Here is a 16491-nt window from a genome sequence, read left to right as displayed (position 1 = left end):
ATGCCAACAAAACAGCAAAATAGCACTACAAAAGTTCAGCGGCCCCATAAAGGCCTCAAAAGCCTTCCTCGGGGACTCGCTTCGCCAGACGGCGCGAACAAAAAACCAATTTCATAAAACTATGCACCCGACTGCATACGCGGTCCACAACAATAAATGAGCAAACCCAGAACCTGATGCCTAGTGCTAATATTCTAGCCCATTGACGTCCTACAGCCACGCATTTCCGTTTACAACTCAATGAATGCTTTACGTACAACGATACCAGAAAATAAGCTTTCAAATAAAACAGACGCAGCAATGTACAGCGCGCGTGGAAAACCACCATGAAACAAATTTACAGTAGTACCGGAATCTGCAAGTTCGTCACTCACACAGAAGCAGTAGTGACGTCGTGAAGGCTTTGACTGCACTGTTCTCTGGTAACTGGTTACGTCGCGTCAGTCTGCACCGAGCCGTCGTTCGAGTTGCATGTGTCGCGCGGCGCTCTATCGCCTCCGATCGCGAAAAAAGTTTAACACACGAAACTTTCTTGAGACTTTCCTTTCAACCAAACACTGTTGAAGTGGAACTGTCTTGTTTTTGACCTTTTTGTCTGGTGACCTTTTCGCAAAACCGGAATTCGGGTAAATCGGTATCCCGAAGAACGGGTTTGGGACCCGGGTCGCAGGAGCGTGTTGTGATAACTTGATTTTCAGTGTTTTCTGTGTTGAGTGTGACCGGATTTTTTCATTGCCATTTCACTGGTCCGTTTGTACTGACTAGTCTCTGCCTCTTAAGGTCGGCTGCAGATAACTGTGCTGTCAAACTTATCAGTAAGTATAGAAATTTTATCCTCGAAAAGATTTTTGTTTGAACGGCCAACTGTAATTTTTTTGTAACTACAACTGAAATAGTTTGATTTTTTATTTCTTTTTCCAATTATAAGTATTTTCCATTAAAAAACTATAAGGATTAAAAAGATTTTTAGGGATTATCATGAAGAATCCATAACCAATGATAGTGAAAATGACTCTACATTTTTCAAAGTCTTTATACTTTACTGCTCTTAATAAGATCTAGATAATGCAAGGGAGAACATGCATTTTTTTCCAGATCCAACACGAACTTTTGTAAAAAAGCACGTAGCTTTTAAATTCTCTACATATTTCTTATTTCTTGTTGAAAATAAGATAAAATCTTTAGAGTATGTTCTAAACCTGTAACAATACACAAATCATAACTTTTGATAATACCATAATATCCATCTAGCAACGTTACACAATAATAAATAACATTACCTAACATGAGGCTTAAAAGTTTAATTAAAAATCCGTAACAATAACACAATTTCCTATTGTAAAGTTGTTTCCGTTTCGTACAACAGCGAAACGCGCGGAGTGTAAATTATTACTTATTGAGTGAAGAAAATTGCCTTTGGAGTAACTACTATGTTGCTTGCTGGCTTTTTAGGAGAATCTGCTTTCCGAACGGAATGGTGGAGTCTTGACATTTTACAAGAGTCACAAGTTTGCTTATAGTGAGTTTGCACTAAAACATTGAACAAGATGAATGTTTGATAGACCGTCATATGTGACGAATCTAATAACTTGTACTGTTGAATTTACGTTTGCGCTATAGCAAATCGAGTAAATTCTTAGTGTGTCTAAGATTTGTTTCAAGATTTGAAATGTCACACTCAAGTTCTTCTTCAACAAAAACGACAATGCAAATGCAGTTGAAACCCCTTGTTTTCAGTAAATTTTCGTCAGAGCTCACGGTGACATCAAATAAGTATCTTTGAATTAAAAAAGTTACGATTAATTGACGATTTGTATGGCCAAAGGTCGCAATTTGATAATCCATACAAAGGGAGATTAACGCCAATAATTGCTGGTGAATTGGCAATCAAAATATGGAAGCTGTGCGATAGGTTTGGATATCTTTAAATTGTAATTCATCTTCCGCGCCCGATTCCGGTTTGACCAGGGGACTGCATAAATTAATTCAAATCGATTTGGTAGGCTTCAAGGTTTTATACTTAATATTATATTCCATACTCTATGTCTAAACTATCTAAATTATATTAACATTATGTACTTAAACAATTGTTGGTAAGTACTTCAGACATTGAAGTTTTTCCTCGGCCATGTTTAAAGACGTTCTTAGTTGCTCGAAAAGTTTAATATTATTCATTTTTCTAAAAATGACTAAACTAACTGACCCGTCCCAGCTTTGCTCAGGTAGACTTTTAGAAAACCTGTCTAAGAAAAGTTATAAGTAATAGAAAAAATGAAAATCTCAAATTTTTAAATATACTTAGCTGTTTGAGCTACACGTTCATATGTGAGTCAGTAAGTTTCTCCTTTTATACTCCTACTAGCTTCGTCAACTTGGATTACAAAAATCTCTTTCGCCCCCTTAGGGGTGCAATTTTCAAAGCTTCTTTCTTGGAAGATGTCCATGTCATAACTAATAGCTATATGTCAAATTTCAGCCCGATTCGTCCAGTAATTTGTGCTGTGCGATGGTAGATCACTCAATCAAGAAAGAAAGAAAGAAAGAAAATTCATTTATTCATCTTGTTAGTAGGTTGGTAGTTTTTAATAATTACTTAATAATAATCGAAAAACTTCCTGCACCCACATGCCACAAGATGAAAATTAGTTACAATCAGTCATTCAGTTACCTTTTCCTTATTTAGATAGATAAAAAAGAAGATAGGTCAATAATGTTACAATGTGGGCTGTGGCAGCTGAAAGAATGACTATAAGTAGAATGTCCGAACATGCTTGGTCGAAGTGAAAAATTGAATCTACAATAAGTAGGTCTCTGTTACTTTAGCTATGTCTGAAGATCAGATGAAAGCGAAAACAATTGAAAGATAAATTGAAGTTTGATTAGCAATCTTGTTTGCAATAATAAAGAAACAGTTGATGTTTAATAAGTTGAAGAAATTTTTCTTATCTAACAAAATCATTATCTTAAAAAAATCCATTAAAAATTAACTAGTGTTATATTATTTTGATGACTGTACCGTCAACTTTTAGGGATCCGTATCTCCAGAGAAAAAAGGAACCCTATAGGATCACTTTGTTGTCTATCTATCAGTCAAGACCTGTCACGAAATCAAAACCTATAGGGTACTTCCTGATGACTTAGAATCATGTTTGGCAGATAGCAGATGGAGAAAAATTCGAGAAAAACGTGATTACATTACAAATAAAAATTGAAAAGTGTTATTTCTTGTACGACACTACGGAACCTTTCGTGTGCGAGTTGAACTCGCACTTGACCGGTATTTTTGCACAGCAGCTAACTTACTTGTATTATATCACCCACGCAGGCAATTTATATGTAAAATACAAAAAGTCTAACGAGGTTACTATGATTTTGAATTTTACGTAAAACTATTATAAGAATAATAACTATGATAACATTTTACGTGTCAAAATGCTCAAATCAGAGCTAAATATGCTAAACTATCACTGGACACAATGAAGTATTTATTTAGAAAATAAATAGAATTCTTTTTTACGATCTTGACCTTTGAATTCAGAGGCTTAGTTGAGAGAGCGTAGTTATAGAGTAAGTAATCTAGAGGTTTTAGATAAACCAGTCACAGCTTTATTTGTTTCTAGAATATGTCTACAAAATCTTATCTAGTTTGATTAAATAAACATTCTACTCTATACTACAGCTGTTGTATTTATTCTGTCAATTTTTATGGAAAACGTGATTTGACAATTCACATAAACACTACCTAGTGGGGTGGTGAGTTAATTTACTCAAAAACTTTAATTTAAGTTTCTAAAGTCTAGACACTGGACACAGCTGCAAATACAATCTTCAAAGAGTTCTAGAAGTAATTCAGATTTAAAATACACACGTATTCGTACATACAATACCAATTTGCATGTAAAGGAGATACGACCTCGACCGCTCCGCATTTAAATCGAAAGTGCCATGTGTCCATTGGAAATCTATTTCCAATAGATGTGCAAAAAGCGATTAAAAAATCAACTATTGAACGTTTTGTGATGACAAAAAAGTTGCGTCTCTGACTTTATTATTTTTTATTTGCAAAGCAAAATTCGCTTTCGACGAGCGTAAGTAATGTGGTTGCACTCTTTTTGGTTTTTTTCTCGCTTTGAGAAATTGCTTATTCTTAGGCTTGGAGCATACAATATTATGAGAGTCGTACTCTATAAATGTGAAACGCCAAATGCCAAATGCCAAATTGAACGGTAACCGTTTAAGGGCCGATCCAACCATCAAATAACTTTTATCTGAGGAATAAATTTGACGTATCGACAGATTTCCAATGCAAAAACTGTCAAACCCTCTTTATTCCTCAGATAAAAGTGATTTGTCTTAGCTCAATAGTTATAAAAATAAGTATTTTAAAAGTACACCATCAACAGTTTCAATTATTGTTATTACATTCAAATACTACAAATATAGAAGTGAATATTAAAACAAAGGTGCATTTATGATATAATAATATAATATAGGATACTTGGCACGTAATTGTAACAGTGTACATAGGTACTGATTTACATCTCACACAAAGTGTTTGTGAATTTCGCTTCTTCTCGGACCTCGGAGTTTTTGTTCACTTTTTATTTGGCCTCGATCGCTCAGTGTTTAATATCGGATTTGAGATTTCATTTCATAACTGTACTTAGTTTGCGAGTTGGCAGTGTTTTTGTGTGATACAATTACTCAGTTCGGTTACAGCTTGTTTGCGTTATTAATTTGCAATTTTATTTCGAATTGGTTGATCTTTGACATAAGCTATACCTACTCTATCTAACTAAAAATCCATGAAGTCGAAATTGTGGGCCTCATTTAGTTTACTATAAGTAATAATTTCAAAGGCTTATATACTAGCTATGCCTGTCCATAAATGAAATGAGGTTTTTCGAACTGCCACTTCAAGTTCGCAACCCGTTGGCCTATGTCAGTTAATCTGGTTGTCCTACGGATCTCATTTCTGATTTGATCTTAGAGAAATTACTAACAAAATATCAATATTAATTGAAACTAGAAATTGCCATGACGTCGTTGCATTAAAACATATTTGCCATGCTTTATTTTTTGCGCTCAACGCAATAAGCGCGCTTAATTGATCTTTAACGGTTGTGATTTTTTTCTTGTTTTCACAAGGTTTATATATGAGGCTTAATTTAGGGGGTTTCTATACAGTACCTATACAACAAAGTCACTTGTCACTGTTCCAGAATTCCAGATGTTGGAAAAAATCAAGCCGATTGAAAGTTTTCATCTAAAATTCTGTCTGGTTCTTTTGAAATATAACAAAATAACCACACTGACTCTACATTAGTGACTCTACGTTTGGACCCGTGTTAAGCCGGGGCGGATTGCTAGTTATATATTTAAATGACCTTATTACTTACGAATGTACAATAATTCTACGCTCATACCTTATATTTCTATAGTGATATTGATATAAAAATATACATAGAAATCAGTCTTGCGTCTCCTTTTTCCGTTTCATTGAATTACATCACAAAAAATGATATCGGATCCATTACAGAGCAAATCTTGACATGAATGAAGAGATTAGAACAGTTCGACTCTTGAACAATAAATCTAAAGGTAATCGTTAGTATTTTGATTGATGAAATTCCAATTGGTAATGACGTAATTGCATTATTTTATTAATTGCGGTTCGTAAGAGTGGCAATCAAAATGTATTATTGTGCTTGAAATGTATTTGTGTTTTGCAGCACTACAATTGTTTCTAAGATTAGTAGACATTACATAAATAAGTTTGAAATCCCAAAAGATAAATTAGGTCTTCTTGGTAGGAAAGGCATTCCGAACCAGTGGTAGATGTTTTTGACGAATCAAAGGCACCTACTTGTAAAAGTTTAATTGAATAAAAATATTTCGAGTTTTGAATTTTGTACAAGTTTAGATAGATACTTAGGTACATGTATTCAGTAATCAATAAGAAAGTATTTAAGTATTAAAAAAATACTCTGTAAATCTGTTTCAATGGTTAATATTCAGTCCTAACTAATATTATAAAATGGAAAAATGAATCTGTTAGTCTATTTGAAGACTGAACCGATGTTGACAAAGTTTTATATTTATCCTGGTGTAAAACATGGGATGACGTAAATTTCATATCATAGCTAGTTCAGTTATTATAAGTAGGTAGGTATGAACATTATACCTAGATGATATAAAATTATCACCATTATTATCTTCTAAAGATTATGTTTCTATTTTCCGTGTTTTCAGTTGCAAGTTGTCTATCAATAATTTTAGATTAGAATGTCCAATACTATTGACAAGTACCTAACAAGTAATAACTTCTAATTAGCCACATGTTTCTTAACTACATAGTAGGTAATACAACGATTTGCAAAACACTTGTATGTTTAGTTTTGTCACTCGGCAATATTATCTTCGTTGCGACACTATCGCATATCGGTGTCAAAACTCAAGATTTGTGTAAGTGTTGCCAATATTTATTTTTGACAGTGTATTGATTGAAATCTTATGAGCTTTAAGCTTGCTTAACATAGTTCAGCGAATCTAAATATATAAAAGGAAAAGTTTACTGACTAACTTATTGATATCTATCGACGCATTAACTACTGGACCGGGTTAAAATTTGTCATGCAGACAGCTCTTGACCGAAACGAACAGACTGAACCGATTTTCTTGGACTATAGCTAAGAACACTCTCGATCAAGCCAACTTTCAAACAAAAAAAAAAAAACTAAATTAAAATCGGTTCATTAGTTTAGGAGCTACGATGCCACAGGCAGATACACAGATACACACGTCAAACTTATAACACCCCCTTTTTGGGTCGGGGGTTAAAAATATATGTTGTGTAAACGGAGTGTTAGACTGTATCATCATTGAAGTTAAAGGAGTACTCAAAAGCCAAACTGCTGCAATTAAAAAATCTGCGTAATTTCTGTGACTGCAACCGCGGGCAAAGGTTACTTAGTTAGTACTAAAACGTTGCATAAATTGGGTCAAACTGTTTCATAAGCATCTAAGCACAAAGATCGGAAGGCTTGAAACATTGTAAATGCATTAAACAGTATCTAATTGAGAAGGTCACGAACAAGAACAATGGACTCACAAAAACTGTGCACCGTTACTAAGACGAAGAAATTCTGGGGGTACCGATTGTAGTAATAGTAACCTATTAAACTTTTAAAGCATACGCCCGCGACTTCGTCCGCGTGGATTTAGGTTTTCAAAGATTCCGTGGAAACTGTTTGGTTTTCCGGGATAAAAAGTTGCTTAAGTCAATTACAGGGCAGCTACCTCGGTACCAAATTTCATACAATTCGGTTAAGCGCATGGGTCTATAGGAATCCCGTGGGAACTCTTTGATTTTCCGGGATGAAAAGTAGCCTGTGTCCGTCCTCGGGATAATATAAGCTAACTCTTGTACCAAATTTCGTCAGACTCGGTTAGACTGTTTGGACGCGAAAAGGTAGCAGGCAGACCGACATACAGACACACTTTCGCATTTATAATAGTAAGTATAGAATGGATTAGCCATGTCACAGTTAATCATGACTTTCCCCTCCAACTAAGCCTAAAGCTTGTGATAAGAGTAGGTACGACAAGAGTGCAACGGGTGGGGTTTGAACATTGAACCGCCGATCTTTCAGATTTCAGTCTGCCAGCTATTGAGGCTTGACTCTGATACAAAATATTTCTTTATTGCAAAAATAGGTGATTTATCTTATTTCACTAATCATATTTCACTTATCGAGTCTGTGATTGCTAACAATTCTTGACAAAAACTAAAACCAGGATAAATATTATGCATTTTCTAGGAAAACGCATCCGTCCCATCTTAGGCAATATTATTAGATCTTTGGGCGTAATCGTGGTTAAGCATGTGCTTATCGAACGAATAAAAAGTGTAAATTAAAAATTTATAACACCCCCGACAAATGAAGGTTACAGTAACTAGAAAAGAGCTGGTAACTTTCAAACGGCTGAACCGATTTTCTTGAATTATAGCTAAGAACACTCTCGATCAAGCCACCTTTCAAACAAAAAAAAAAAACTAAATTAAAATCGGATCATTAGTTTAGGAGCTACGATGCATACAGACAGATACACAGATACACAGGTCAAACTTATAACACCCCTCTTTTTGGGTCGGGGGTTAAAAAATGGGCACTCTAAAACTAAACCAAACTAAAACTAATACAAATTGTTTAATTAGAACCATGTTTATTGTTTCGCTGAATTTTTAAGAACCTATCTTAATTTGTAAGTTTCGTGTTGATTCTTCTCGCTGGAGAAGGCATTCCTATTCACTTGACAATACGATATTTCTATTGATTTCTTCTATATTTTTGCAACATTTCCTGAAAACGACGATTGAAGGTTACTACATATTTGTACTTAGATACACGGTAGAGCAGATCTTCAAGGCGGTAGTTATTAAGTAAATTAAAGCATATAAAAAATTCAATTTATTTTAAAATCCCTTTAAAACCACTTACTTATAAATCACTATAAACTAAAGGATATAATTATCGAGCCGGAAGTAATACACATCTAGGTAAATATGAAGGCAAAGTAGCTTTTTATAGAAACAACTGCAACTACGCGTATTACAGATGTTATTTGCATATTATAGAAAACGAGACGCAGCAAGAAATTCTGTATCAAATCCCGGATATTGACACGATATATACCGGATATTACTATCCGATGTACAGGTACACTAACTAACTAACTGTAATTATTATAAATTTCACCTCTTTTTAACCCCCGACCCAAAAAGAGGGGTGTTATAAGTTTGACGTGTGTATCTGTGTGTCTGTGTATCTGTGTATCTGTCTGTGGCATCGTAGCGCCTAAACGAATGAACCGATTTTAATTTAGTTTTTTTTGTTTGAAAGGTGGCTTGATCGAGAGTGTTCTTAGCTATAATCTAAAAAAATTGGTTCAGCCGTTTAAGAGTTATCAGCTCTTTTCTAGTTTTCTTGTAGAAAAGAAGGTTATATAACCGTTAGGTTCATAATATTATGTCAATAGACAAATGTCAAGCTGTCAAGATGGACGTTGCCTAAATACATAATTATTTATTTGAAAATGATGTTTTGGAAAACTCAAATACTTTGGATCGTCGGGGGTGTTATAAATTTTTAATTTACACTTGTTACATTTTTCCTTGTTTTCTGTTTTCAATCTACAAATACAGGGTTAGGACTGGATTCAGTAACAGTCAATAATTATGTCTGCTTAACATAATACGACCGATCAGCAATTTTTGCGGTTTTTATCACTATTTTATTATTTTTGTGATAGTGTTTATACCTACACTTCAAGGAAATTTGTAAATAATTTTTATATACATAACATAAATAAAAAAATATATAATAATAATAAATAATAAATAATGTTCTTTATTTCAGGCAAAATGTACCCATATTATTACAGAATTATAGAAGTTGTCTAGTGCTAATAGCACTAAACAAGGCGTGCGCGGCGGCCGCCTGCGGGAGCGGGGGGCTCGCGGTGAGGCGCCGGCGCGCGGCACGATGCATTCGCGGCGCGACCGCCTCCAAATTACCAGCGTTAATATTATTTGTATTCGATTTATAATTGATTACATTAAACATTTTATAAAACCATCAAAAGTGTTATCAGTACAGTCCATTTCAAAGTGCAGTGCAACACATCACTATACAGAAGTCAAATAAAAAAGCTTAGATCTAAATAGAATAAATAAAGACAAAAACAAGTAGGTACGGTACAATAATGTATTACCGTCTTATATTTATATCTTTATTTTCGATTCGCACTGCGATGCTGCGTCAATCAATAAATATATATGAGTATTTTTTTTAGCATTAGTTAAGTGAATCCTATTCGATACATTGTATAATTATCTAAATAAGAAAAATATTAAAAAATCATTGGAAGTCCCTAATAGAAACCTAATATATGTATAGCAATGGACGTCAATCGGCTGACGATGACGATAATGATGATATCGAACGATCTTGATGTACCAGATAGATTAATTTCTTTCCATAGTTCGGTAAGCATCTATACTAAGTAGTGATTAGCGAGGGTCAAATTTTCTGAAATAACATTTCTTGTCTTGTCAGATTAACATACTTAACACTAGGTAGATGTTAAATATAAATTAGGTACATGTTTTAAATATAAATTAGAAGGTTTTGTATGTATCGTTGGTTTGAAAATAAAGATGTGACCCAAATCGTTCAAGTGTTGTGCAATGCCACATATGTTCAAACAAGCTTAGCACATTGTGGCGCTAATTCTCAGGGCCGATAGCACCATGAAATTCGTACTACATACCTACTTCTATCTTGGTTTACCGTAACCTCTAAGTTTTATCAAACAGGTTTGGATCTATAGGCAACATGATGTTGACGCAAAACTAATAACAATATTGACTATTTTAACACAGTCAGTATCTAATATTTACTTTATATTATTTTGCTGCATATTTCTACTTGAAACAGTTATTAAAATTACCGAATCAATCTTGTATGAATTTTCAGTCATTTTAAAGTGTATTTTTGTGCTTTTTGCCTATCTAACAGATAAATTGACTGAACATAGTCTCTATACTAACATTTTTGCATGTAAGTGGTTTTTATAATGAAAACGTCCACGCCTTCGTGGATTTTCAAAAATTCCACCCTAGCAAAAGCAGGTCATATACCTGTGTAGTATAATGCTTATGAATTTCCATGCAGAGCCAAGGCGATTCAGGTAAAAATATACAAAATAATATTCCACTGTTCCACTAACACGTTGGTCGTCAAAGTAAACCACTAAAACGTAATTTGCGTACACAAAAGATTATGGTATGACGAAGCAATTCGTTATAATTATTAGGTACATATGTCATAACTTTACGATGGTTTAACAATTTCGATTATACTATACCGATACAGTGACAGATCCAAAGATACGAGTACTTGGAGAAGTTGTGGAATAAATACCCTAGGGATTGAAAAGTATGAGATACTTTGGAGTTTGGTTAAAGAAAGTTCTTGCTCAGGCCAAGGCTCAAAAAAGGCTTTAGCGCTCAAAGTAGAAGCATCATCTATCATCATCATTTTCATTTTGAGTCATGACCAACCCATCGCCCGGCTCACTACTGGGAATGGGTCTCCTCTCAGAATGAGAAATGTTTGGCGAAATGTAGATCGCAAGAATTCACACACCTTTGAGAACATCATGGACTCATCATGACCTCTTAGGCACATAGGTTTCCTCACGATGTTTTCCTTCACCGTTAAATCAAGTGATACTTAATTGCTAAACCGCTGTTGAAAAACGAATCCCGAAAAGTTAAAGGTCTGGGATCGAACCACTATTATGATAATATCACACTAATATTATAAAGGCGAAAGTTTGTATGTGTGTGTGTGTGTGTGTGTGTGTGTGTGTGTGTGTGTGTGTGTGTGTGTGTGTGTGTGTATGTTTGTTACTCCTTCACGCAAAAACCACTGAACGGATTTGGCTGAAATTCAGAATGGAGATAGATAATATCCTGAATTAGCACATAGGCTACTTTTTATCCCGGAAAATTAAAGAGTTCCCACGGGATTTCGAAAAACCTAAATCCACGCGGACGAAGTCGCGGGTGTCAGCTAGTGTTGCAATAAAAAATCTGAGATATGCTTCATCACAAATGGCAGTCGGGCATAATTCTCAAAAGCAATGTAAATTCAAACAAAACAGCAATAAACGTAATCACGCACACATGCCGGTGACGAGGCAACTTGTCATAAGTCATAACTTGATGCATTACTCAATGAGCCGAGTGCTCAATGCAGAGAGATGTCATTTTACTAGAGTGTGCAACGTCCAAACAAAAACGCCTTATCTTGATTGGTGTAAAGAACATTAATCGTGCTTTTGTCAAGCAGTAAATTGGCACTAGAAACTTTTACTGTTTGTTATTAGTATTTTTCCAATATTCTAGATCTTTATCATATTCTGTCGGTAACGAACCGAATGAAGGACGAATAGATGAACGGACGCACTTATGGTAGGTAGTTAACAAGACAAAGCACTATTAATTGCCAAAGAAGCTCTATAATTATTCAGTTCATGACTAACCGACTCAAGGATGGACTAAGATAGTAAAAGACTAAGAGATGATTTTCCAGTCATCAAATATAATAGTTAACTGAGAAATATCTGGTTTTAACAGTTTTTATACAGGTATATAAGGTATATTGCTAAAAGAGATAGATGTTGTTTACTTAAAAATGTGATGGTATTACTTCGAAGTTTACGTGTTGGTAATGATTAGATGGAGGCACGTTTTCAACGCTTAATATATACACCTCTAGTAACATGATATATCTCTGGTTCAGTGCACCTAATAGGCACAAGGCCGACAGTATTTGATCTGATCGAATTCATAATATTATGCTAAGCTTTAGATTTGCCGATTGCGTCACATTCATGCTCGACTGTAAAGACTATTTGAAAATAAACTGTGTCCAACGTCCTTGAAGTTTTTTTGCTTACTTTTGGGAAACTGCTAAAATAATGATGATTGTCAAGTGCTTAGCTAAGACACTTGAAGCCATTTGAAGCCTATATTTTATATTCGAGATTTGCTTTGAGTTCACGTCCGATTCGATTACATCGCAAATATGCTAAGTTATTTTAAAGGATATTAATTATATTTTGCTATTCATGAATATTTTAGTGAAGTTCACAAAATTCTATGAGAATCGTTTAGCGTTATAGATCTTTATAATAATTATGAAAAAGTTGCTCCGAGTACCCTGGTTTGACCGGGATAGCTGAAATTAAAATGAACAAAGATTTTCGTGATAAATAAATAAAAAAGTTAAATAGTGTAGATTCTTGAAAAAAAAAAAGGTCTCAAACAGTCTGTCGTCGAAGCGAGAAACATGCTCAGAAGAAATAAAACTAGGAAGAATTAATTTGTAAAACACTGCTAAGTATTTCCATCAGAAATTGAAATAAGTCTAGTAAAGTTTTTCTTCAAAAGCTTTGACTACACCATCTAACAATCAAATAGAGGACTGATAGACAGTCAATATCATCTAGCTGCATTGTTCAATGGTTGTTCAAATAGTACATCTATCAATCCTGTCAGAGTTACATAGAAGTGTTTGATCATTTCTAGGTCTTTATTAACTTATAGCCATGATTGATGGCTTTGAACTGAATTCGAGTTAGTGTCGGACGTTTTCTGAAATTTCTATTTAATTGGTGAAAGTGTTAACTTTGTTACCCTGGTATTATAATAATAGAATACAGTTTTCTAAAATGATCACTCAATTTTCGGTGGAACAGAACAGCGCAATTATATTTCGGAAGAATTCAATTGCTGAAATTTGTTAGCACAGTATATAATTCGAAAAAATCTCGAAAATACATTTGTATCGTTTATCCTTTTTAAGGAGGTTTTGACTCCGGGAAATCTTGGAAAAGGACAATGGACATTTTTGTACGAATCTTGAGCCCATTTTTCTGAACAGCGACGTTATATAAAAGCTCATGGGATGCACTTCATTTCATTATAGCAGCTAAGTTCAATGCCAAGGCGAAAATGGTATTTAGCCACGTTTGAAAAAAGTAAAAATGAAAATTTTAATGAATTTTTACGAAAAACTGACCGAAAAATCATTTTCGCGCTGGATTTGAACTTAGCTGCTATATTATGATGAACTGAAGTCCCTCCCATGAGCTTTCATATGACATGGGTCTCATAACTATAACAAAATGTTGAAAAATTTGGCTCAAAATGACGCATGGGCCCTTTTTATCCGACTATGCAAAGCAAAAGGAAGGGTTATGATTTTATTTTAGGGTAGGCGTGGTTTAATATTAGGCTTTCCTCATAGGTAATTACAACCAAACGACTTAACATTCCGATACAATGCCACGGAGAAACCTAGGTGCTATAAAACTGCCAATTCGCACTTTTTCCAGGTTAGACTGTATCTTAAACTTCCATTTTGGGGATTGCCTAGTTATGTAACTATTAACTAAATAAAAAACCTTGGTTTGGTAACTGGTAATCAAATATGAGAACTAATTTTTGGCTGGCCTATGACAAATCGATTTTTATTGTATTGAGCTGTTAATAATATGCAATTATAACTGAGCAATTTTAATTTGATATTTAGTTAGTTATTAGATGATAGAAATAAAGATATCTGGATATTTATAAAGATATTAAATTGTTTTTTAATAGTTATGACATTAATAGCCTATGTTGTAATTATGTTCTACCTTATCTAGATATTCACACCCACCGCGTACAATTTTTTATACTAGTTATAAGTACAAAAATATATTTAAAGTGTTCAGTCTTTACTGATTTTAAAATATTCTACTTTATTCAAGGATTTTGATCATAATATTTTTATTGACTTACTAGGCATATGATGCCCGCGAGTTCGTCTTAGGTTATAGTATAGGTTGTTACGGCTTATTGTAGGATATAGCATAAACCTGTCCATCTTTAGTGTGAATTTATACAGATTTTAGTGTTTACTTTAATCTATGCAGTAAATTACTCTTATAACTTGTAGACACCTGGTTTTCTACAATAATAATTATGCAATGTCATTTACGCGTTCGGCGCGCACAATCGGCGTCGTTTTCACGGTCACCAGTGGATCTTTCGCGAATTAGTCACCAATACCTACTGCTAATGACAAGGTGAACATCTTCATAACGCTTCAGTATTGCGTTATCTTCGCGTAACTTGGCTAATTGGTTTTGATAACCTTGAAGACATCCGGAATTCCTTAAGTCAATTGAATATTTGGAAAAGCAACCACCGATTTTCTTGCTAGTCTCGGCAGGAAGTAGGAAAGGAATTCTGAACTATTGGTAGATGCTTTTGACTATTCATTGTATTTGAATAGAAAATCTTTCCATTTCTATTTATTTACCTTATTAAAGGAATCTAACGACATGGAGGATTTATTTACGTGGAAAAAGAAAGCTCTAACAAGTGTAAATTAAAAATTTACGGTCCCCGACAAGTGAAGGTTACAGTAACTAGAAAAGAGCTGATAACTTTCAAACGGCTGAACCGATTTTCTTGGATTACAGCTAAGAACACTCTCGATCAAGCCACCTTTCAAACAAAAAAAAACTAAATTAAAATCGGTTCATTAGTTTAGGAGCTACGATGCCACAGATAGATACACAGATACACACGTCAAACTTATAACACCCCTCTACTTGGGTCGGGGGTTAGAAATAAACTGCAAACAGGATTAGCTTAAATTAGAGACGTCAGTCTAAAGCACGCTTCACCTTTTGAGGATTTTTGCCGCGCACAATGGAGCCTCATTCCAAATCGTAGGTACATTTGGTGTAGACTCTTGAGTAGAAATAGGTGTTCTAAGATTGGAGCAGTCTTAAATAGTTTCTCCACCTGAGGTGTCTCTATTGTTTGGTTCTGTGGTTTTGATTTCCAAACCGTTGTGAAAATACTACGGATTTACGAAATTTTGCCTTTTCAAAGACTTAGGGTAGCTAAACCATAACTTGACTAAGATATTTTTTTAAAGTACTCCTATTCACTTGCGAAGTGAGGTTAGAATATAAAGTAAAGCACGAAAGTTCTCAGCAATAACTTTAAAGCTTACTATAGCCAACAACAGGTTATGAGTTATGACAGACAGTGTTAATCTTGATAAAGTTGTGGATTTGAGCCAAAAGGGCAAAGCATCAGTCAAAAGGAGAATTGTAATAGCATCATTTCGTAACACAACAGGACCATATCGATGACAATAACTCTGCGATGAGATATCCTCGTGTTCATTGTAAGTATTTTCTATTTAAGTAGACAGTACCGTAACTCAACCTAATCGCGAAATTAGTAATTACAATCGGCCGACCTTTAGGGTGTAAATCGATAAATTCTCTCGGCCAAGAAGTTCGCAATTGGGCTCAGGGTGAAATGCGCCTCTGGCCTTAATTTCCTTTTAATTATGTGCCGTGGTACCGTTAATTGTGAGCAGCACCATTGTTGCATTGGGGTAGGGTCACCACCAGGAAAATCTATAAACTGGGACATGGAGCTCGAAACCTTGGACTTTTTATCGTAAGATCCGGACGTATACCTACTGTCTTTTCTTTTATACCTCACAAACCTACCTCATACCAATCCAAACCTCATGCCTGTCTCATATCCAATACTGTCCGAAACTTCTGGCTCTACGGAAGTCCAGCGCTGTGTCTATGAGCCCGCCACAGAGCCACATACAAAGCAAATATTAAGTGGAGTTAATTTTGGTACCTACTACACACCACGCATGTTATTTTGAATTATTATTTATTCCACACTCTCTGTGACTTGAAATAAACACTTTTTCTTTCTTTCCTTCAAGTAAGATATGTATTGATTGTTAATTTATGACGCAAAATAGTCGTTGGTAATAGTCATTTGGAAAAGGAACCAAAAGGCCGCGCTGGATGGATAGACATCCATTG

At 34.7% G+C, this 16491-nt stretch overlaps 1 protein-coding gene across 1 annotated transcript in view; it reads left to right on the top strand.

Moving 5' to 3' along the window:
* The first annotated feature begins 388 nt into the window (after nucleotides 1–388).
* Nucleotides 389–16491, top strand: part of LOC123866947 (putative uncharacterized protein DDB_G0282133) — a 277632-nt gene continuing 261529 nt past the window's right edge. Inside the window, exon 1 of the mRNA XM_045908746.1 lies at nucleotides 389–815. The gene's annotated coding sequence lies outside the window, so the exon portion shown is untranslated. The remainder of the gene's footprint in view (nucleotides 816–16491) is intronic.

Source organism: Maniola jurtina, chromosome 7, assembly GCF_905333055.1.
Source record: "Maniola jurtina chromosome 7, ilManJurt1.1, whole genome shotgun sequence".
Lineage (NCBI taxonomy): Eukaryota > Metazoa > Arthropoda > Insecta > Lepidoptera > Nymphalidae > Maniola > Maniola jurtina.
The sequence above is the reverse complement of the archived record's forward strand: the minus strand, read 5'-3'. Positions and strand labels throughout refer to the sequence as shown.